This window comes from Microplitis mediator, chromosome 2, assembly GCF_029852145.1.
Source record: "Microplitis mediator isolate UGA2020A chromosome 2, iyMicMedi2.1, whole genome shotgun sequence".
In the NCBI taxonomy this organism is placed as follows: Eukaryota; Metazoa; Arthropoda; class Insecta; order Hymenoptera; family Braconidae; genus Microplitis; species Microplitis mediator.
In genome coordinates, this window is record NC_079970.1 from 327,806 (window position 1) to 351,420 (window position 23,615).

The 23,615-nt window shown below is 32.4% G+C and overlaps 2 long non-coding RNA genes across 2 annotated transcripts in view; both read left to right on the forward strand.

Annotated features, from left to right (window-relative positions):
- LOC130678536 (uncharacterized) overlaps positions 1-23,615 on the forward strand; it is a 120,638-nt gene that overhangs the window by 17,107 nt on the left and 79,916 nt on the right. The gene's annotated exons all lie outside the window — the stretch shown is intronic.
- LOC130678535 (uncharacterized) lies at positions 8,720-10,464 on the forward strand. The gene is made up of 5 exons (XR_008991834.1): positions 8,720-9,189; positions 9,300-9,417; positions 9,483-10,190; positions 10,255-10,366; positions 10,437-10,464. It is a non-coding gene; the product is annotated as an uncharacterized LOC130678535 (long non-coding RNA).

Consider the following 23,615-nt stretch of genomic DNA (forward strand, 5'->3'; position numbering starts at 1 on the left):
GACTCATTCATTTTACGATAGTTGTATTAGAATTTATGTTAACACAACTTGTATAATTTACTCTATAGTATCTGATTTTTTCTTTCTGGTAGTAGTATAAATTATAAAATAAAAATTACGATAGTCTATTGTAAAAATTATTATTGAAAACTTATAGTCCAGCGTTACAATACTATATAATGAAAATTACGATAGTTAAATCGTAAAAAATCCGTGAATTTTTTTTCCGTGTACTCTCCGTGGCTTAGACTAGATCGAGGCTCTTATACTCAAGAGGAAGTTACTCATTTCGTCTTTATAACAATGTATAGCTTCAGTTTTTCTCACTTTGCCGACAAACTTCCAATACTTTTTCGAATTTATTGGTCTTTCAATTTTTTATTTATTTATCTTTGAGTTTTAGTTTGTGTTTCTTATTATTCTATAATTTTATTTAAGCAACTGGCGCATTATTAGTTTATTTACTTATTTTATTTTTCGATGTTCGATGGATATTTTCTGATAGCGAGTAGACGAAAATATATTTTTTGATAGTGATTTTAAAATAAACAAGTAAAGTAAAGTTAAGTCAATTAAATAAAATGAATCAAATTGAATTTACTGAATTCATCTATTGTTTATTATTATCATCATTGAAAGTAGATTGAATCGAATCGATAAAGTCATAGTACGATAAAACAGGAGTGGACAGTTCGTTATTGTTGTTGAAATATCAGATCTAAAGAGATGAAGGAGGATGAAACGGTGGACAAGAATAAGGAGGAGAGTAGAGAAGATATTTATAGAAAGACAACGTGATCGTCGAACTCTGGTATCGACGCAGTGTGTCTCGAAGCCGATATAAGAGTTGCTTGTTGCCCCCAAGTAATTCGTGGCGTCTGCAACGAACAGGATTTATTTGCTGGATTACATCCTTCTGATAACAGGATGAAAAAAAAATATATAAAAAAGTTGTAAAAATAAAATAAATAATAAAAAATAAAAAAAATTGGCGTTGTACTTGTGTCTCGTTCTCGAGAAAGAGCGTCTAGTCTCGTCGGGTACGATACAACACTACAACTACCGGTTTCAATCTATTTGTCGAGCTTTCATCCGTCGTCGTTCGTATATAGATTGATCGAAACGGATTGCCGGACTCTGTTGCCGACCAGCTAACCAGATAACAAAGCTATTCCGGCAAGCAATGTACTTTATATGGTACAGCACACAGCCTCGGGTGTTGTATACACACACGCGGAAAATGAGTGTGAGCAAGCGCCAACATTAAAGTAACAAAAGAAAAGCTCTATAGATGACGTAAAGCAGCCAGTTAGGAGTTTGCCAAGTGAAAAAAAAAAAATGTATCTCAGGAATTAGTAAATTGAAAGCTGCAATCCCAATTTTACAGAGTGCTAATTAATGAGAAAACGTTTTTACTGCCTATTGTATTTATTTTTGTCGTATCCTTCGATACAATCTCCTCGATCAATTCATTTTTTTTTATTATTGCTGTTATTATTATTGTCGGTATTTGAGTAAATCGAACAATTGTTTCCATAGCTTTTCGATGATATCAAGACACTGGTAATGTTGTACAGAAATCGCAAAGGAAAATCTAAAACAGCGTGAATAGACCACAAAAGAGATGGAATTCTTCGAATCGCACGTTGCGGAGACCACTTTTCCGAATGAGAGAAACTCCACAGGGTTCGTGTGAGACGGATCTTGCCAGACAAAAATTCTGTTATCACTTGGGACATACCTACAGAGAAGAGAGAAAAGTATACATGTATAGGATCTTCTTTTTCCGTGTTTTCACGAATCCTAGGGGTATCGTTGAGAAAACGACTCAAGTCGATACAACCAATCTTGTATCCTCCCCACCTTGCAGTCTATTTCCTATCCTTGAGTTGTTATTACTATTGTTGTTGTTATATATTTTTCTATTTCATATTTATGTATATACATATATGTACTGAGAAAAATATAAGAAGCGATATAAAAGAGCAAAGTTGCTATCTATCAAAACGGACAGTACTCGTGATCGCTGGAACGCGATACCCCAATCATGCGCACATCATATTTTATTTTATTCTTTTATTCAACTTGGTATTCCTGGATCTCGATTGTTTGAGGGTGAATCCGACCCTTGTGCGTGAGTCTTAATTGCTTTTTCTTGCAGCCTTGATTACGCTACGTCAAGATGCTTAGCTATGATATTCCCATTACGCAAGACTGATGTATCAACCGGGATATCTTGACGTTGGCCTTCATCAACTTTTGGAAGATATCACTGCCACAAAAAAAAAAAAAAACAGTCATTATAGAACAGGCTGGCAATATATATTACATGTATCTATATCTCACATCAGGTTTAGATGACAAATGAAATTTTTTTTCAACACGTATTTAAGAGGCTTTTTTTATAACTTCTTTTCGGTCACATTGTGAAGCTTTCATCATTCATGAAGACCAAAAAAAAAACAAGAAAAAAAAAAAAAACAAGCGAAAGCGAAAAGTTTGTTGTAAAAACTCGACACCACGAATCTTTATACACATGTACTTTCTTTGAAGAATTTTATTGCAAGAAAAAAATAAAAATTGTTAAACAAGCTCGTGCACGGGCGTATAAGAATTAGATGAGCTTGTGAAAAGTATCATCGGATCTTGTTTTTAGTGTTATATACATTGGTATTCAGTGTGGAACTGTACGGCATCCTATCCCATCTTATTTGTCGATTTCATGAGAAAACTTTTTCACAAAACAAGCTTAGTATCAACGAGTTTTGTCACCACTGGATGCTTTTTCCGTTCTATTTTGTTATATCAACTTATCTGCCAGCATTTTCCGAGCAATCTGTGTGTGGGTATGTGTTGGGAAGTACACATGAATTTATGCAGAATTTCTTTGATCTAAAAAGTGTGTTGGTGAAAAATAAAGTTGATAAAAGGCCAAGAAAAAATAAATGGAAAAAGAGGATGAAAAAGCTTTTCAATTATCGCGATTAGATATCATGCAAAGTAGTTGCAACCAATGTGTATAATATTTAACCGAGGGCTATAGAGTTATTGCAATCATCCAGTCAAACGTTATGCACTTTTCATATGCCAAGGAACTCTCTACTCTAAGCTCTACTCCGGAGCCGAAGAACTCACTAGAGTACTCCGAGTGAAAGAAGTAGAGCGTAGAGCAAGCATACAAGATACCTCACTCGCCGGCGACCATTATATTTTTCATTTCCCGGGGCAAACGAGATATATTCTTGGCATGGGTGCTTTTAAGCCCCGCGGCGGCACCAACCAACTCGTTACGCGATCCACACGACCTCCAACCACACCTAGACAGTAACCTAGGGGTTGCACTCAGACTACCAATGAGTCTAAGAGTCAACACCAGCATTCTCGTTTTCAAGCTTTTGCCATGTGTCTCACGCACACACGTGCTTCTCTTGTCTCTTCTTTCGTGTTTTGTTGCCCACGGGGATGCGTGTACCGTACAATCAACTATAAGAGATAAAAATACTTTGCTCAACAATCTTGCCTAGACTCTTGGGTTTCTTGTTGGTCTCCAACAACTTGGACTCTGAATTAAGCAACTAGCTATTTTATATTTATGATGACAATTGCTCCGTTGTATATAATTTTTCTAACAATAATAATCAAGCATAAAGTCTTGTGATTTAAATTAATTAATGAACGTGGTATAGATATATATGTTATTATTAGCATAATTAAATGAACATTAATGATCCAATGGCGTTATTTCTATGTAAATTTGATACTATTCACGTTCAGGTCTCGTTCGTTCGCCAAAATAAGAGGTTTGATGTACCAATTGGATTTTGTTGTGAGATTCAAATTAATGAATTTATACTTGGGGCGGGGACGCTCATGCTCATCATTTGGACAGTCTACGCAACGATATAAATGTATTAGTATGCCCGGCACGATCCAGCCAATTACCAAAAACAACCCAAGCACATTGCGCCCCTCGTGTCGCCGTTTTTACCTCCGCTCCGGAACAAGTGATTTAGCTGCTCTGACGCGATACATATGCTTTTACAACTCGAGCTTCGCTATTATATTATTTCTACTAAATATCATTCCCGTGATACGTAGTCATCAGCCCGGTTATTTGCTTAATACTCCGTTGAAATACAATGCGGTGGGTATTACCAGCGGAAACTATTGTTAATGAACAATTAAAGGCTTCCGGCATCCCAACATTTATTTTATTTTATTTATATTTTTATGTTCTGGATTCTATATTTCAATTAATGGCTTTGTTTATATCTATAATGGGCATTGTTAGACAGAAAAAATTTATATTTTATATTTTATATTTTCCAACCAGAATTTTCGTTTGCAGAAATATGATCATCATTTCACGGTATTGTTAGCATGTCTAATTGATCATACGATCAATTACATGAATGAGAATATTATTCTCGTGAATGATGATGTTGATAACTGATAATGATGATAATTGAATGCTTGTATTCTCTCGTTAACTTGGTTTACAAGTACTCATATCGTATATGATCAATTTTTAAAATGAATCACAAATTCATATGAAATTCGATAATATTTGTATATATAGAAACATCAAAGGAAAAAAAAAAATTGTAAAACTATAGTTCTTGTTTGTCAAATTAAAAATTTTTTTTTCGTCGATCTTTACTGAGAAATTTATCTACGTTGATAAAATTTTATTAAATTTATTATTATCGAGTAATTTAATAATATATGTCATAGAAAATTGATAGAAAACCCATAGAAAATTGACAGAAAACAGAAAACTTGTTACTGTCACAGAAAATCGATAGAAAACCCATAGAAAATTGACAGAAAACAGAAAACTTGTTACTGTCATAGACAATCCATAGAAAACCCATAGAAAATTGACAGAAAACAGAAAACTTGTTGCTGTTATAGAAAATCCATAGAAAACCCATAGAAAATTGATAGAAAACAGAAAACTTGTTACTGTCATAGAAAATCGATAGAAAACCCATAGAAAATTGACAGAAAACAGAAAACTTGTTACTGTCACAGAAAATCGATAGAAAACCCATAGAAAATTGACAGAAAACAGAAAACTTGTTGCTGTCATAGAAAATCCATAGAAAACCCATAGAAAATTGATAGAAAACAGAAAACTTGTTACTGTCATAGACAATCCATAGAAAACCCATAGAAAATTGACAGAAAACAGAAAACTTGTTGCTGTCATAGAAAATCCATAGAAAACCCATAGAAAATTGATAGAAAACAGAAAACTTGTTACTGTCATAGAAAATCGATAGAAAACCCATAGAAAATTGACAGAAAACAGAAAACTTGTTACTGTCACAGAAAATCGATAGAAAACCCATAGAAAATTGACAGAAAACAGAAAACTTGTTACTGTCATAGAAAATCGATAGAAAACCCATAGAAAATTGACAGAAAACAGAAAACTTGTTACTGTCATAGAAAATCGATAGAAAACCCATAGAAAATTGACAGAAAACAGAAAACTTGTTACTGTCACAGAAAATCGATAGAAAACCCATAGAAAATTGACAGAAAACAGAAAACTTGTTACTGTCATAGAAAATCGATAGAAAACCCATAGAAAATTGACAGAAAACAGAAAACTTGTTACTGTCATAGAAAATCGATAGAAAACCCATAGAAAATTGACAGAAAACAGAATACTTGTTGCTGTCATAGAAAATCGATAGAAAACCCATAGAAAATTGACAGAAAACAGAAAACTTGTTGCTGTCATAGAAAATCGATAGAAAACCCACAGAAAATTGACAGAAAACAGAAAACTTGTTGCTGTCATAGAAAATCCATAGAAAACCCATAGAAAATTGATAGAAAACAGAAAACTTGTTACTGTCATAGAAAATCGATAGAAAACCCATAGAAAATTGACAGAAAACAGAAAACTTGTTACTGTCATAGACAATCCATAGAAAACCCATAGAAAATTGACAGAAAACAGAAAACTTGTTGCCGTCATAGAAAATCCATAGAAAACCCATAGAAAATTGATAGAAAACAGAAAACTTGTGACTGTCATAGAAAATCGATAGAAAACCCATAGAAAATTGACAGAAAACAGAAAACTTGTTACTGTCATAGAAAATCGATAGAAAACCCATAGAAAATTGACAGAAAACAGAAAACTTGTTACTGTCATAGAAAATCGATAGAAAACCCATAGAAAATTGACAGAAAACAGAAAACTTGTTACTGTCATAGAAAATCGATAGAAAACCCATAGAAAATTGACAGAAAACAGAAAACTTGTTACTGTCATAGACAATCCATAGAAAACCCATAGAAAATTGACAGAAAACAGAAAACTTGTTGCCGTCATAGAAAATCCATAGAAAACCCATAGAAAATTGATAGAAAACAGAAAACTTGTTACTGTCATAGAAAATCGATAGAAAACCCATAGAAAATTGACAGAAAACAGAAAACTTGTTACTGTCATAGACAATCCATAGAAAACCCATAGAAAATTGACAGAAAACAGAAAACTTGTTGCCGTCATAGAAAATCCATAGAAAACCCATAGAAAATTGATAGAAAACAGAAAACTTGTTACTGTCATAGAAAATCGATAGAAAACCCATAGAAAATTGACAGAAAACAGAAAACTTGTTACTGTCATAGAAAATCGATAGAAAACCCATAGAAAATTGACAGAAAACAGAAAACTTGTTACTGTCATAGAAAATCGATAGAAAACCCATAGAAAATTGACAGAAAACAGAAAACTTGTTACTGTCATAGACAATCCATAGAAAACCCATAGAAAATTGACAGAAAACAGAAAACTTGTTGCCGTCATAGAAAATCCATAGAAAACCCATAGAAAATTGATAGAAAACAGAAAACTTGTTACTGTCATAGAAAATCGATAGAAAACCCATAGAAAATTGACAGAAAACAGAAAACTTGTTACTGTCATAGACAATCCATAGAAAACCCATAGAAAATTGACAGAAAACAGAAAACTTGTTGCCGTCATAGAAAATCCATAGAAAACCCATAGAAAATTGACAGAAAACAGAAAACTTGTTACTATCATAGAAAATCGATAGAAAACCCATAGAAAATTGACAGAAAACAGAAAACTTGTTACTGTCATAGAAAATCGATAGAAAACCCATAGAAAATTGACAGAAAACAGAAAACTTGTTACTGTCATAGAAAATCGATAGAAAACCCATAGAAAATTGACAGAAAACAGAAAACTTGTTACTGTCATAGAAAATCGATAGAAAACCCATAGAAAATTGACAGAAAACAGAAAACTTGTTACTGTCATAGACAATCCATAGAAAACCCATAGAAAATTGACAGAAAACAGAAAACTTGTTGCCGTCATAGAAAATCCATAGAAAACCCATAGAAAATTGATAGAAAACAGAAAACTTGTTACTGTCATAGAAAATCGATAGAAAACCCATAGAAAATTGACAGAAAACAGAAAACTTGTTACTGGCATAGACAATCCATAGAAAACCCATAGAAAATTGACAGAAAACAGAAATCTTGTTGCCGTCATAGAAAATCCATAGAAAACCCATAGAAAATTGATAGAAAACAGAAAACTTGTTACTGTCATAGAAAATCGATAGAAAACCCATAGAAAATTGACAGAAAACAGAAAACTTGTTACTATCATAGAAAATCGATAGAAAACCCATAGAAAATTGACAGAAAACAGAAAACTTGTTACTGTCATAGAAAATCGATAGAAAACCCATAGAAAATTGACAGAAAACAGAAAACTTGTTACTGTCATAGAAAATCGATAGAAAACCCATAGAAAATTGACAGAAAACAGAAAACTTGTTGCTGATTATGTATAGAGGAAAAAGCTGGATAAAATGAGATACCCAAAATCTTTTGAAATAAAAACAAATCGGTAATTTTTAACTTTTATTCATTTGTAATTATGAAACTTGCATACTTTCGTTGAAAGCATGAAAAAAAAAATTTTAAATACTTAATTTTCCTACTGGAAATAAAGAGTATATACATATCATTTATTAATTTATTTACTTACATATTTGTTTATATAATTCTGGAAAAATTAGTATGGTCTCGCGCATACAGGAAAACGCAAGCGAGAATAAATATTGAGGCATCTCCGTGTAAAAGCTACCAAGTCTTGCCTTGAAAAGTTTACATGCAAAGAATAATGATAAACTTAAGATCACATGTATCAATAGTATAGATCGTATCAATTATAATATTAACCTTGAAAGTTGTTTATTCTTCATGCTTTGGATTTTACGTAATAGTACATTTTTATTTAAATATTTTTTAGTAATATAAACTACTAATAGACTAAGACGTACATATATTTTTATGACTTATAAAAAATATACAGAAATAGAAATTATTGGTACCGTCATCGATATTTACGACTCGACTTGGGTCAATAAACACGATTATAGTGATATATAAAATCTAAAATTAGTTTTAAGTAAAAAAACCCAAAAAAAAATAATTTGTTTACTTATAAAAATCGTTATCTACTTAAGTAAAATACAAAGTTATAATTGAAACTTAAATATCTATCCCAAGATAAATTTAAAATGTCGATTTTATCTTAATTGAACTATTCAAAATAATCGTTTTTAATTATTATAATTTATACGGCTGAATAAATTTACCATCGTGAGAATTTACTGTTGTATGCCTACAATTTAATTTGAAATAAAGTTGTCATTTTATATCGACAAATATTAAATTACACAAAAAGTAATCTTGTGTAAATTTAGCACAAATAAATTTTCTTATTTAATTTGTTTAAATCCGTTGCGTCGATTTATTTTATTGACTTCACGTTTCGACCTCATGTTTTTTCAAACAGTCAATGAACTTCGACTTAATACTTTAAACTTTTATGATAAGAGGTACACGTTTACGTAGAATAATTGTTGTCGACGGCATCACAACCATAAAGTTCATATAAATATAATTTTAAAATTTTTATGACACCGGTTAAATGCCCGGTGTAGGTGGGGGGACAATAGATTCCGTATAAATATCGATACTAGTTTCAAATTCAATCAGTAACCGAATTCGATTTAACTGGTTCTAATATTCTGTCTAAAAGTGTAATCAAAATGAAAACTATCGCTATTATTTTAGTGAGCGCATTCGTGGCATGTTTATGCCCGGGTAACAGAGGTAAGTTGGTCATTTATAATAATAAAGGTTTAATTTATTCATTTATTTTGTTATTTTTATCGACTATTGGATGATTATTTTTATTAATTTGAAATTATTTATTTATAAAGCTGACTGTGACGCGCTATGGGGTGCTCCAACTAACGCAACAGTTCCAAAAAATGCCAAAGTATATCTCGGTTGCGTCGCATATGAATGTATAGGAAATAACACCTATAATGCTCTTGGGTGAGTAAATTTAAACATAATTTTAATATTATTTTTCATAAACTATTTTTCTGTTTGCAAATTAGATGCCCTACAATTCGTTGTCCCGATGGATTTGAACCACAGACAGTCCATTCCTCATTACCTTGGCCACACTGTTGCCCTTCATCAGCAGATTGCAACAACATTATAAATACTACCGAAAAAAATTAATATTTTCATTTAATTGATCTATTTCTGTCTCAAATAATTCAAAAGAATTATAATAAATTATTTATTTGTTTTTACTCAATTGTAATACTGTCTCAGGTCTCAATAATGTTGCAATTTCAACAACAATCAGACGTCAAAATTCGTAATTAAATTTAAAAATGCCAGTATTGTAAAAACGACTTTCGATTATTTGAATAAATATAATTATTATTCATTTTTCGTGTATATTTTTTTTATCTTCATATATTTAAATGCCTGGAGCTTTAAAACTTATCATCCATTATGATGAGAGATAACAAAAAAAGTCTGGTATCAGTAAATCAATATGTTCACTTTACAAATAAACAATAATAACTTTTTTTTCTTTACTGATATTACAACAGACTTCTGTATTAACAAAATGTATATAAATATCCAGGTGCAGAAAATAATTTCGTCACTTAATTTTTAATAGCGATAAATTTTTAATGATGTCTTTTTATATGTTTTGTGTCTGTGTAATAGTAGGCGGTTTATATCAAGAAACTAATGGTGAGTAAAGGTTGCTTGCGGCACAAAATGAGATAGATGTGGTTATAATGGTGAGTAGTGTAAAGTAATTATTCATCAATTAGTATTATTATTATTTTTATATTACTTATAAAGCAAGCTGCCGATCATTATCTGGAAAAGAAAAAAATGTAGCAACTGGTACTGTACTTGAGTACAGATGTGCTCAATATACTTGTCAACCTGACGGTTCATATACTTCTACTGGGTACGAAATCTTTAAAATTTCTGTTATTCATTTTTAACCAAATGTATTCATTTAATTTTTTTTCCTGTAGGTGCGCAGTGTATACTTGTAAAAATCAAACCGATACCCAAGATTATGATTATTCAAAATCTTATCCTTATTGCTGCCCTAAGCCAATCTGTGGATAAAATAAAACCCAAAATAAAATTATTTTATTACTAATTTAATACTCAATTGTGAAAAAAAAAAAATTATGTAATGATTTATTACCAAAATATTTGAATAAATGGTAAATTTTTATCCCAACAATTTAAATAACTATTAATATCTATATTTTTATTGCCAAATAATTCCGACTAAATAAAAAATCGTGACATCGATTTTAAGCCGTCAGTAAATTTGGTGCCCATATTTAATTAAAATTAGGTTGTTATTATTAATGATAATAATTTGGCAATATTTTAAACAAAAAGGTTTTTTTTATTTTTTTTACCGCTACAAAAATAAAAAAATTCAAATTTTTTACTGTAGGATGTCAGAAGTAATTTAATATTTAAATTACGGTGAACATCTAAATAATTAACGATGAGTAATTATTTTGATTAGTCTCTTAATATTTCTCGTGTCAATATTGGCTAACAAAACTTTGTTAATTAATTTATTTTTACAACCGAAAAAACATATAATTTATTATATGACACACTATCAAGTTAGTAATTAAATCCCGTGGACTTGAAATTTATATTTAATAGTTTCACGATAAGATATAGACCGAGCAGGTCGGGTTGACACTGAGAGTAGATTGTTTGCATGGAGCTATTTGCTTAAATATTCAGTATGATGAAACCAGTAAGAGTGGGTATAGGTACAGGTATAGGAAATACGCTGGCTATAAATATCTGGACACAGGTAAGAAAGAATCAGTATCCGAAATAATTTCAAGTACCTCTCAGGCCCTTGAGTTTTTGAAGATTTAAAATGAAAACTACTGGTATTTTATTTGTGTTTGTTGTGGCATGCTTGTGGATTGAAGCTCATGGTAAGTATTTGCAAAATTAATTTATCATTATTAGGTTTTTTTTATTTCGTTATTTCAAATTTTATTTTATTTATTTAAGCCGATTGTCCGCCTTTCGAAAATGCTTCGAGTGAAACGAAAGTAGCAACTGGTTCAAAAGTTGTTGTCAAGTGCACTGAATATACATGCCAAGAAGACGGTGGATGGACTTCTGTTGGGTAAATTTGTTTATTAATCCTCAAATTAATATTAACTATTTTTATTTTTAGTCATAATTGTCATTGAAAATATACATTTTCTTTACTTTTTGTACCAGATGCCCGGAATTTCGATGCAAAAATCCTCAAGCTGGTTCTCGGGATTATGATTATTCAAAACCTTATCCTGATTGCTGTCCAAAATCAGTTTGTTAAGAAATACACTTGTAATGATTATTAAAAATTTGAGTGAAACTTTTTTTTTATAACGATTTAATAATTAATAATTAGTGTCTTTAAATATTTCAACGATCAAATGTAAAGTTTTATACATAAACGTAAAACGTAAAAATAAAAAAGAGTATCTAAATTTTGTTTTTTATTTCAAACTGGAAATAATTTTTTTTTAAAAACCAAATTTCGCCTAATAATGAAATTCTTTTTCTTGCTTGCAATTGAATTTTTGGGTAAGCTTCGTATTATGCAAGTCTCTCTTTTAAAGAATATGCTGATATAATTTACGTAATAAAATTATAGTTATTTGTCTGTACATTTGTTTATTTTTTTTTTGTCGGCTTAAATATTACTTAGTGAGTCACATGACTGAACTTAATATTCTTAAGGAAGTCATTTAATGTTAGAAACTTTAAGATTACTTCTTTTTACTGGTTTTATTTTTACAATGTATGTTAATAAGTTTTTAACACTGATAGAGTATACTTGCGTATAGAATTAATTACAATGGCTAGAAGACTAGAATTAAGATTAAATTTATTATGATGACATCAACGATGAATAAATTATTTATACTATATAAATACCTCAACACTCGCTAAAAATTGATCAGTCTCACTATCGAGTCAGTTGGGAATTATACTCTACTGTAAAATATATATAAAAAAAAAAGAAGAAATAATAAAAATGAAATCCTTTGTTATTTTCTTTGTATGCGCATTCGTGGTCTGTTTGTGGGCCGAAGCTCACGGTAAGTATTCTATTCATAATTTCGTTACGATTTTTCTTTTTTTAAATTTTATTTATTATGTGGTTTTTAACAAAATATTTATGCTATCAGCTGACTGCGGTGGTATGAGTGGTGAAGACAAAGCTTACAAGACCGGCGACAAGAAGATTGATAGATGTGCCGAATTTACATGTCAGGAAGACGGTTCATGGACTTCATCAGGGTAAATATTATTATTATTAGAATCTATGTGAATAATTTTTGGTAAAAATAACCCTGCAATTTCGAGTAATCTGAGAATTCTGAGTAATTTAGAGGAATGTTTACTAAAAAAATTTATTTACAGATGTGGTGTATGGGATTGTAGAGATCGAATCGGTTACCAAGATTACGACTACTCAAAACCATACCCTGAATGTTGTCCAAGACCAATTTGCGCATCAGACAAAAATTAAAAAACATTTTTTCTTACATTGGCTACCAGATTTATGATTTTATTACGCTAAGATTAAGTATCTTACTAACAAAATTTGTTTCGATTTAATAACCTTGAATTTTATTTTCAATAAAACCTGTTTTAAAATTGAAATCTGTTTACTTGTATTAGAAATAACCTTGAATTTTTTTAAAATGATGATTTTTATGATTAATACTTAAGAAGTTTTTTTCAAGCCATTGCGCCACATTAAGAATATATAAATACATTCGAAATGTTTATATGATACTATACATATGAATCGAGTCAAGACATTGTTCCTGAATGCTTGAAAATAAACATGTGAGGTGATAAATTTTCAAAAAATTAAGATTTTAAATTATTTTCATGAATAAAAATTTTTTTTCCTGGATAAAGTATAAAGCGATTTTGTAAAATTTGTGAGGTATCTCATTGTACTCCAGTTTTTCCTATCTAATCAAAAAATATTTAATTAGAGTAGACGTTACTCAGAGATCCGTAAATCGTTTTGAAATAGCCCAATGTCATGACAATAAATCGCTGATCGATTTGAGCTTATCCTCGTCTGGAGTCTCGTCTTAATCTTGATCTTTTCATAACCTTTTTCCGCAGTTCTATTTCTTTACTAGAATAATTGGTCGTGTGGTCTTTAGATGAAATAAATCACAAGTCGGACTCGTAAAACTATCGAACCGAAATCAAATCGTAGAAAAATAAAGATAAAGTTAAATTTTTATCTCATCAGAATTTAAATCTGTCTCATGTCTTATGATATATGTACATGACATATATAACGTAAATTACTGCCAGATTTTTATCATCAACGTACGCAATTTCGAAGCATCATGGTTTTTTTTTTTAAGATAATTTTTCATTGTGGCAGAGCAATCAAACGAGTGACATAAAGTATCCCTATTCACATTATGGAAATTCAGTGCTTCGTTCGAAATGAGTTTGTCCATGTGTTGAAATGAGAACAATTTCATATGGATGAGTAGAGTAGAGGGTGTAGAGAGTTTCAAGTGCTTTTGCGGTATCACAATGAGCGGTTATGAAATAAAAACTTAACTACTTTTTTTTTTTTTCTATTTAAAAAGTATTATTTTGATCCATACTTGATAAATTATTGGATTTATTCAAATACATTATACTTTTTTTTTCAATATTTTAATACTCAGATGCTAAATTCAAAATTAATAATTTAAAATAAAACGTTATATATATATAACGTTATATATATATAAATAAAATTATTTATAATTTTTATTTACCTCCAAAAGAACTCATTAATTAAATTCACACTCACATTTTATTATATTTACAATTTCAACGGATACCGGTGATTAAAACTCATCATATATATATATATATATATGATTTTATTATATGTAATTTATAGAATTGTTTATTATGTATTTTATTTTTTTTTACAAATTCACTTAATTAAAAATATTTTACGTAAATTTTAAATAGAATAAAATATTTTCCGAAAATTAATAAAATATGTCTATAATAAATTTTTAATTACATATTGATAATATTAAATATGGGAGTTGTAAATATATATGTACATGCACACTAAAATAATACGTAATACAATTATACATCACTGACGTTGAGTTTCCGTTATTAATAAACATTCTCCGTCAAATATATAGCAACTCCACATGCAATTTATAGGCAATATCCTGCCCTGTTATACGTTAAGAGAGTAGTAGTTATGTAAAACTGTATTTTAACGATTAATCTTTTTGAGTGTAAATAAAAAAAGAAAAAAGAAATATTCATGAGTAAATATACGCACTCATATTTATAAATAAATATTTAAATATTTATAATTAAATTTAAAAATTAAAGCAACGATTTACATAAAAGTTAATTAAATAAAACAGAGTAAAAAGTTGGTTTAATTTTATATGCAGCAGTAAAAATATAGTGTGTGATATAAAAATAAAAGTGCGTTAAAAAATATATATTGTAAGTTATAGTGCGCGGGAAAATGTCTGCAGTAACTTTAAACAACGCTTATCTGCTGGATGAGTATTCTCGACAGAGAAAGGTGTAACGGAGGGTAAATGGCCTCTGAGCGAAGCCTGTTTTAAGAGGGTGCGTCGAGAGCGTCGAGAGTGAGAGTTTTGGGGTTAAAAAGAGTATGAGGAAGTGGATGAGGCTGGGGTTAAGGGTGAGGATAGAGGCAGAGGTAGAAGCATAGGTAGACGTAGAGGAAACTCGTGGTCGGAACAGGCATTCAGGCGGGGGTGTACCAGCCCTCATAAATAAGGGATAGAGGTTCTGCTACCCTCAGGCCCAAATAGTACTGCAGTATTCCTACAACTACAACATTCACTGTACACTGCGTATTACGAACATGCGGTGGCAGAAACCAGGATATAAATACGTCGGTGCGTAGGACATTTAGTTTCGGGAGCGAGGGCTGCTGGATGTAATATGGAACCTGTCCGGCTTTACACGAGCCCAAATATATTAACAGGCGAGCATGCAGAGGAAGGATATCGATTGAGTCCGTCTAACATCTAATTAAACATCGCTCGTAAATTAATGCCCCTGATTCTGCTACCCCATAGACTCATTTTTTTCTATAGCCTCTTAATGGCAGTTTCGGGATGTTCAGGATCATCATTACTCCGTTAACTAACTGGACGTTGGCGTAAAAACGTTGGGTATCTACTGTAGTGCAGAATCGATGTAATATTGTCTAGCTCGATCACTGAAACTCTTGTGAATTTTCGATGCTCAAATGCTTATGAGAATAATCCAACAGAGCTTGTAGTCTGCTGCAAAACGATATCTTATAGAATATTGATGTATATGAATGTGATTATTGTGAGAGATGTTACTATATTCCCTCTATCTCTTTCATGGAAATCTTCTCGTTACGAGCTGATGTGGTGTACTCTTGTCTCTACTAATATCAAACAGAGTTCATAGAGGTTGCTTGCGGCACAAAATGAGATAGATGTGGTTGTAATGTTGAGAGAGTATAGCATACAGTCTAGAGTGCGTGACCATCAGAGGAGTATACAAAGTACATAGTCCAGAGCCAGAATACTATTGTATATATATATGTGCTATGCACGTCAAGATACACGACCCAAGAAAATCTCCTGAGGGCATGCAGTCAATGTAAGAGGAGATAATCCACAAGTCGTGCACTGCGTCAGACGAGAATACCTGTGACAAATTAAATTTATATCTGATTAAAACAACTAACGATTTATATTTACTTATTTATTTATATTAATGTTCTAATGATTTTTACAATTTTAATTAAATGAGAGTTGAGGAAAAAAATAAAAAAAACTGTCTATATTATTTATTGGCTAGATTATTTATAATTCTCGCAATAGTTTGCTGGTTGAGTGCCGTATCACGGAACTTTGTCTTGCACTACTTCTTGACGTGGGGCTAGAGATAAATAACGTGAGATAAGAATAAAAGAAAATGTCTAAAGCTGACAGAGTAGAGGCGCCTCACTTTAAGCGAACAAGATTCTCTTCTGGGTATATTACTCTTTGGTCTTGAGACTACGGTTATCTGAAAAACGTCATCGCAAATTGTTCATCTTGTTGTCTGATTTTGGCAACCAAATGATATTTGTTTTCTTTTATTTAACTCTATTTACTTTTTCCCATAAGGTTTTATGTGTATTTAGTTTTTTTTATCGCTTCTTTATACGGCTCGAGTGTGGTTGTGAATAGAAATAAAACTAAAGTATGCAGGCATAATAGGTGATATGAACAAAACATTTATTAGCGTACAAGCAAACAACCGCCTACTCCAAATAAAATGGTATTATTTCTGTTAGTCGGCGCCAACCCCTGATATCTCACATTAGCCCGATGTACTTTTCTGATATTGTATTATTTTATTTTATTGCCCTTAAGTTAACATAATATTGCTTTCAGCGACTCGTTTAATTTTATTTTCAAAATATTTGTCTCTACAATTTATCAAGTTATTTTTACAATTTTATTTAACTATTTAATTTTTTATTCAAAAAATTTAAATTTGTTAGTCGACATAAAATACAAATTAAATGACACGCGTGATTTAAAAATGTGAAACCAATAAGTGTCCTGAGTAATACAAATTGTTACGACTTGAGAGTATATATGTGTACAGCAAGTGTGATGTCAATGAGCAATCGATCGATATTCAATTTAAAAGCAACACGATAACTATGTTGGTATTGAAGGACATCAACAAGATGCAATCTCTCGTTTATCGTACAGATAATTTCTACCGTCAATTTCACGCTTATCGTGAGAGATTCTTTTAAACAAATTACGACTTTTTTTGTGTATTGTATATATAGAAATACTTTTATTGGCGCGTATAATAAAATTATATTGCTATCAAGTTGTTATCTGAGATTGTTGTGACCCACGCACTTGAAACTACAGTATAGCTCTAATGCATACAATTTGTAAGTAAAAATGAAAACAGTTAAATAGAAAAAAGCCTTTATAAATTTAATATTTCAGGACTAATTGAGTCGACGCAGCACTAAATTTACTTGACAAAGCAAAATTAATGAATCATGAGAACAATAAGCTCGGTGAAAAATATTATATTAAAATGATAAATGAATACGAGAAAAAATTTCATATTCTTCTTATATATACGCTGAATAAATGAAATTAAAAAAAAATATCTTTCTTAATGTCACCGAGGCAAAACTCGTAATATTCTTTATTCTTTGACACACTTTTTAATACAATGCCCGGGAAAGTAATTTTAACTGGTGCATGAACAATACAAAAAACTTGTATAATTAAATGCACAAATTATACTATATTTCTTTTTTTCTTTTTACTTTACATGGTTTGTAATTATTATTATAATTATTTTTTTTTATTTATGAAAGTAATAAACTTTGTACTCGTCCATGTGTAAAACAAAAATATCGCTTGTTCGCCGGTTGTGCGGAGTTGATTTTAATTTAATTTTAATTTAACGCGAGTAAAAAACCATTGCTGGTTGACAAAAGTTGTCATATATGTGTATATTCATATGTGAACTGGACGTAACAGAGGGCAAACAGAATAGTAGTAGTATAGAATCAGGGAGAAATAAAATACTTATATATTTTATGAGTTGGTAGTTGCCGCGTTGCCGGTATTCGTTGGCATGGTTGGGTGTATCGAACCAGAAGTCTGTAATTTAAGGACAGTTATCCTGATCCTTTGGCTCTTGGTTCACCCACGCAAATTCTCAGGCATGTATACACAACTCACTATACTCTTTCTCATATGTCCAACTGGCGATGACGCCTACCTTTGCATTACGCTACTTAACTTCATGGCACTCACTCTCATCTACTTAAACTCGTGTGTACTAGAATTATTGTATTTATTCATTATTATGTAGTAGACTACGTACAGTGAACATAATATTAAACAGAGTAGAGTCAACACACATTCATTTATTCAAAACGTCTTATGACGCGCGCTTTACTTGGATCTTCACTACGTGATTACGTATAGTTGGTAATATATCCTGTCTGCACTCTCGATTCACCGAACACCATTCCTTGCTAGACATGGCTTATTTTTTTTCTCCATTCTTGATTTTATGCCCCTTGCGGGCTCAATAATTTTCAGTCTCCACCTTCGTGTCACCTTGAGAATACCGGGCATCACACAGTGGTTAATTTAATAGCGAATTACTGTTTTAGCTGCAGGTTAAAACTTTATCATGCAAACCGTCTGTGGGTGGAGAGATATTGCTTTACTCAAGATACCCGTATGTAACCAAGAACTTGTTTTTAAATCATGTTAATACGAGCTTCATAATATTTTCGATCATCTTTTCTGTAAATGACAGCCAATGAGTTAAGCCCCGTGTCGAATAGAATTTTTATCGACAAATTAATCATTCTTTATATAGTACTCCAATAATTACGCACAATAACAATACTAATAAAAATAAAATTTCCTCAATATTTACTCCCAAGTCAATACGGGAAACAAAACCAATACTTTTTTTTCCACATGTTATTTATTAATTTTTGTTCAATAAATTTGGCAGTTCTCGGTCGGCTATAGTGTTGAGATTTATCCCCTGGCAATTTAACCACAAGCTATTTCTTTTAATACCGGTCAATCAGGCACACATGGGATTTCCGATGAAAAAAACGTACGCCAAGGAGACGCTGAGAGCAGACGGTTACCGGAGCATTTGCGAAAATTGAGACGCTCTTGATTCTTGCGAAGTTTACTGCCCGTATGTTTCCCTCACTAACTTATTATTCCGCTCGTAACTTTTTTTTTTTATCAATACATAATAATAATACGGAATATTCTCACTTGGAGTCAGCCGGCAGTGACTTTTCCACCTCCACGCGCACCTCACTCGGCAAACGGCACGTCCACCCACTGCTATTTTGTCCACAAGTAGACCTAACGTACATATATATATATATATGATTATATTTTTCCTGCGTACACTATTGGGCGGCCCTAAGTGCTAAGAATAAATATATACATAAATACTCGTAATATCAAACTTTCTGACTCATACATGCACAGATGTGCCACCTTGTCTCGTTTACTTAGCACAATATACATCCATTATTACCATCAAATAAATAAATAAATACAATATAAAATCTACAATATATAATATATACATATATAGATATATAAAGAGAGAACCCATAACTGCAAGCAACTGGAGGCCACGAAACTCAGCCGATGTCGTGTCTACATCAGAGATGATATCGTCGCCAATTACCGTTCTTCAGCTCGGTTTTAATGACTCGACTCGGATGCCCGAACACTGCGTCTCTATCTTTTTTATTTCTCGGCTTTCTTTTATTTATTTTTTAAAAGTAACACACAAGTGACAACGAGTAAGATCCGTGTGTGGGTTATTGCGAGTCGATAACAGCCATTTTGTTATAATGATGCACCAAAGAGACGATAATAATCTGTATTAACTTGGAAGCAAATTATATTTAATGCCAAGTAGAACTTGGACCTACACCCTTACACCCCGGCTCTTATAATTTTTTTATTGTAGATTGCGAATTTTTTTTTTAATTTTTTTTTTTTCGTTTTACTCCCAACCGAGTGGGCTGATGTGATACACGTCATGTTAAATGTCCTGCGTTGTAATTGAGTGCGAAGATTTTATGCCAGCGATTATTATCTATTTGAAAACGCCTTTCTCTTTAGCAATGAGAGACACAATGGAAATAAACATGAATTTTACAATCACCGGAAATCAACTTGTCTTACAATTATATAATTATTGTTATTATTATCACCGTTATTGATACCATTATTTCGTTACGGGTTGAATTATCAAATGACATTTGTCTTAATTAAATTACACGCGTTCACCTGCTGATACGATTATCACTCGTGCAATCGTTATTATTATTGTGTATTACATGGACATGTAGACTTGCATATTTAAGCTAAATAACAAATTGTCTGATGACTTGCTGGAGAAATCGTGACATTTTGTTGATAGTATAAGAGTACAAGTGCAAAGTGAGATCTTGTTTCAATGGCTCAATCTGTGAGAAACTGCGTGTTGAAGCAACTTCAGGTCGTTCTCTTGAGCGCAAGCGACTCATCTTGCCAACGATCACTTTTCTCATCCTTACATGGATCCGTATATCTATATACAACTATACTTGTAGAAAAGTTGACTCGTGTACTTTGTAGCTGGGATTTGTCGGGTAAAACAAAAGCCTTTTGACTGTAGAATGGGTTTGCTGGCAGAGCCGGCTGGCAATCAGGGGATCGAACGAGACTCGTTTGTTTCGCAGACCGCATCACGAGCTCGTGGGTTAGCTCGAGATAAATTCCGATACTCTCTTAAATCTCTAGGTTATTCTCGTTCTTCAGAATATGTCCCGGGTGGTGGTGGGTCGCTCGCACTTTGTTCTCATCGCGTTACAGCATACGGACTGTAACTACCTCGTCGCTGCAGGGTCTGTGGTCTGTCTTCTTCCGACTGTGGCTCTCTCAACTGCACAGTCCCTATTACTACGAATTAATTAGGAAAGTCGACGTCATAAAACGAGAGACGGCGTTTAATTAATTCGAGTCGTCGGTACTGTGGAACAGAAATTCTCTCTACCTCAAAATGATCCGGTTGCTCTCCCTCGAACCGAGATAAAGCTCCAGACCGAAAACCTGCTCGCGGTTCTCAGTACCAGCAGGACGGCTGCTAGACCTAGTAAAGTTGCTTCCGTGCGAACGCAACCGCAACCCTTTGGAAGTCGTAAAGCTCCGAACGCAGTAACGAGTAAGAGTGAGGAGCCAGTTGTAACTTGTGGCTTATAAATTTTCTGCAGCAAGTTTATCCTCCTCTGTGTGCATGTACTCGTGTTCTGGGATTAGGAAATACATAAGAGCATACGTGCTGACATAATTCGATAAAAATTCTACGCAAAGCTTTACTTAACGAAATCCATTTATACTTGGCGGTCACATTAATGCTTATTAATTTTTTTTTGTCTCTTATTTGTTAGAGGTTGCGTGCACAGAGCCTCTACGGCGAGACATCTAACCCTCCGCCAATTTGTCAGATTTTAAGGAAAACCTGGCAGACATGGCAGCGCAGGTCAGAAAGCCAGTAGCTTCCCCGGCAGGTGATAACTGAGCGGTGTCAACAACCATAAAGTCGAGGTCTTCGCTTACCAATTACTACCTATATGTCGAGGTCGCTCATCAGGTCCATTGGTTTCAGTCATAAATCACTGAATCCAATGGCCCCAATTTTATCATAACTAACAAGCCACTGTGTATATTTTGGCAAATTACATAGTGACTTCTTTCAACGTTAGTTACGTTTACATAATGAAAAATATAAAATAATAAAATTGTAATTTTATAGTTTTTGAGGTAATTAATTGACAAGAGACTCTGCGAGTCGTGCTCATGCCCATTTAGGGCCAGAAGTCGCGCTCTTACTTGTTAGGCCAACTCTTGAGTGGAATTACTGAATATTTACTAAATATGATATTTTATAATAGGAAAATTATGAGGGTAAAATAAATGGAGACTCTGAGTCGATGAGAGTCGTTGTCATATTGCTCCGAATTGATGGGTTGCGATCTTATGAAAACTGACGAGCCGTTGCTTGCAGAGTTGGGATTTAATTCTGGGGATTCTGGGTGTACTTTTAACTCTCATGAAAACTCTTGGGCATACCCTTATACTCCTTATACCCCTTATACCCTTTATACTTACTCCTCTCTTACTCTCTGTGAGGTATAAAGGCGGCTTCTAAACTGTCTGGAATTTAGTTAGAGAAATGCCGCGCGGGCTTTTGCTCCCGAGTAGAGCAACTAAAGATCGTACACTTTCACCCGTGAAACAAACTTCCATCTTCGAACTGCATAATCCTCTGTGCAATTGTGTACACCGATTTCCCAGCATAGTTAGTGCACAGGAGAGCTGTATTAGTGGAATAAGGGCTTCGCAATTTAAAGTTTCTCTCAAGTTTGTATGTGCACGTTTTCATCCAGCGTCGCGAGTATAAATTCTCTTTATCTCTAAATACGCGGACTGGGAATAACTGCAATAATAACTAGACTACTCTCTTAACGCCGTTCTTAATACAAGCACGCTGGATGCTAATGAGATAGCCACTGATCGGCAATGGCTTTTTATCTCACTTGCATATATAATCGACTTATTATCTAAATTAATTTAACATACTTTATTACTGGTTCATTTTTACTTTCAAATGATATATTATTTTATAAAAAATTTTTTTTTGTCAGAATATGTTGATAGATGGATTATAAGAAAGGGTGGGGCAAGAAGGTTCTCCTGGGAAAAATAGCAATTTTAATTTTTTGTAAAAACAAAAAAATTTTTTTTGTCATCGTCATATTTTTATGAGTTTTATATATTTAGCAAGTTGTAGAGCGATTCGAGATACTTGGGGCACGACGGGCCCCTTCAAAAAATTTCGCAAAAATCATAGGGTTCCCTCTATGTTGATTGAATTTTTATTAAAAAAACTGAACAAGATAAAGCAGATCTAAAATAAACTATTTAACTTTCCCATAACGTCGCGATACTTTTCATTCAGTAAATGTAACAAAATTATCGCGGTTGAATTAATGAATCTTGAAAACTGGTAGTACTGCTCTGTGACGGGAACATGCACTAGCATGATAAGCTATTGTAAATGGAACAAAAGCTCTGTTCGTTGGGTGTATTCGTTCTAATACTAAACTCATTTAATGCCAGAGATTATAAATTTTATAAAATATTTGTAATCGGCCGGCTTGAACTTTATAATTTATATATTTTATACATCGTTTTACACAATGTAGAACTTGAAATGAAATGTGGACCAGGGCAGATTGATCAATACAAGTGCCCATGGCAGAAAAATATTAATAAAAAGTCGAGGGATGGAGCGAGAAGCGAGATATGTATAAGAAAAATAGGTTGGGACTCGGTATCTATATGGCGGAGAGTTCTTAAGAAACAGTGGCTGAATAGGGGTGAAAAAAAAAAAAAATAGAAAACTGAGTAGTGTAGGGCGCTCGGATATCGTGCTGTCAAAATGAACCATCTGCGTACTGTCATCGGCTGAAATATGTCTCTGAGGTATGAAACTACAGAGCTTGAGTTATT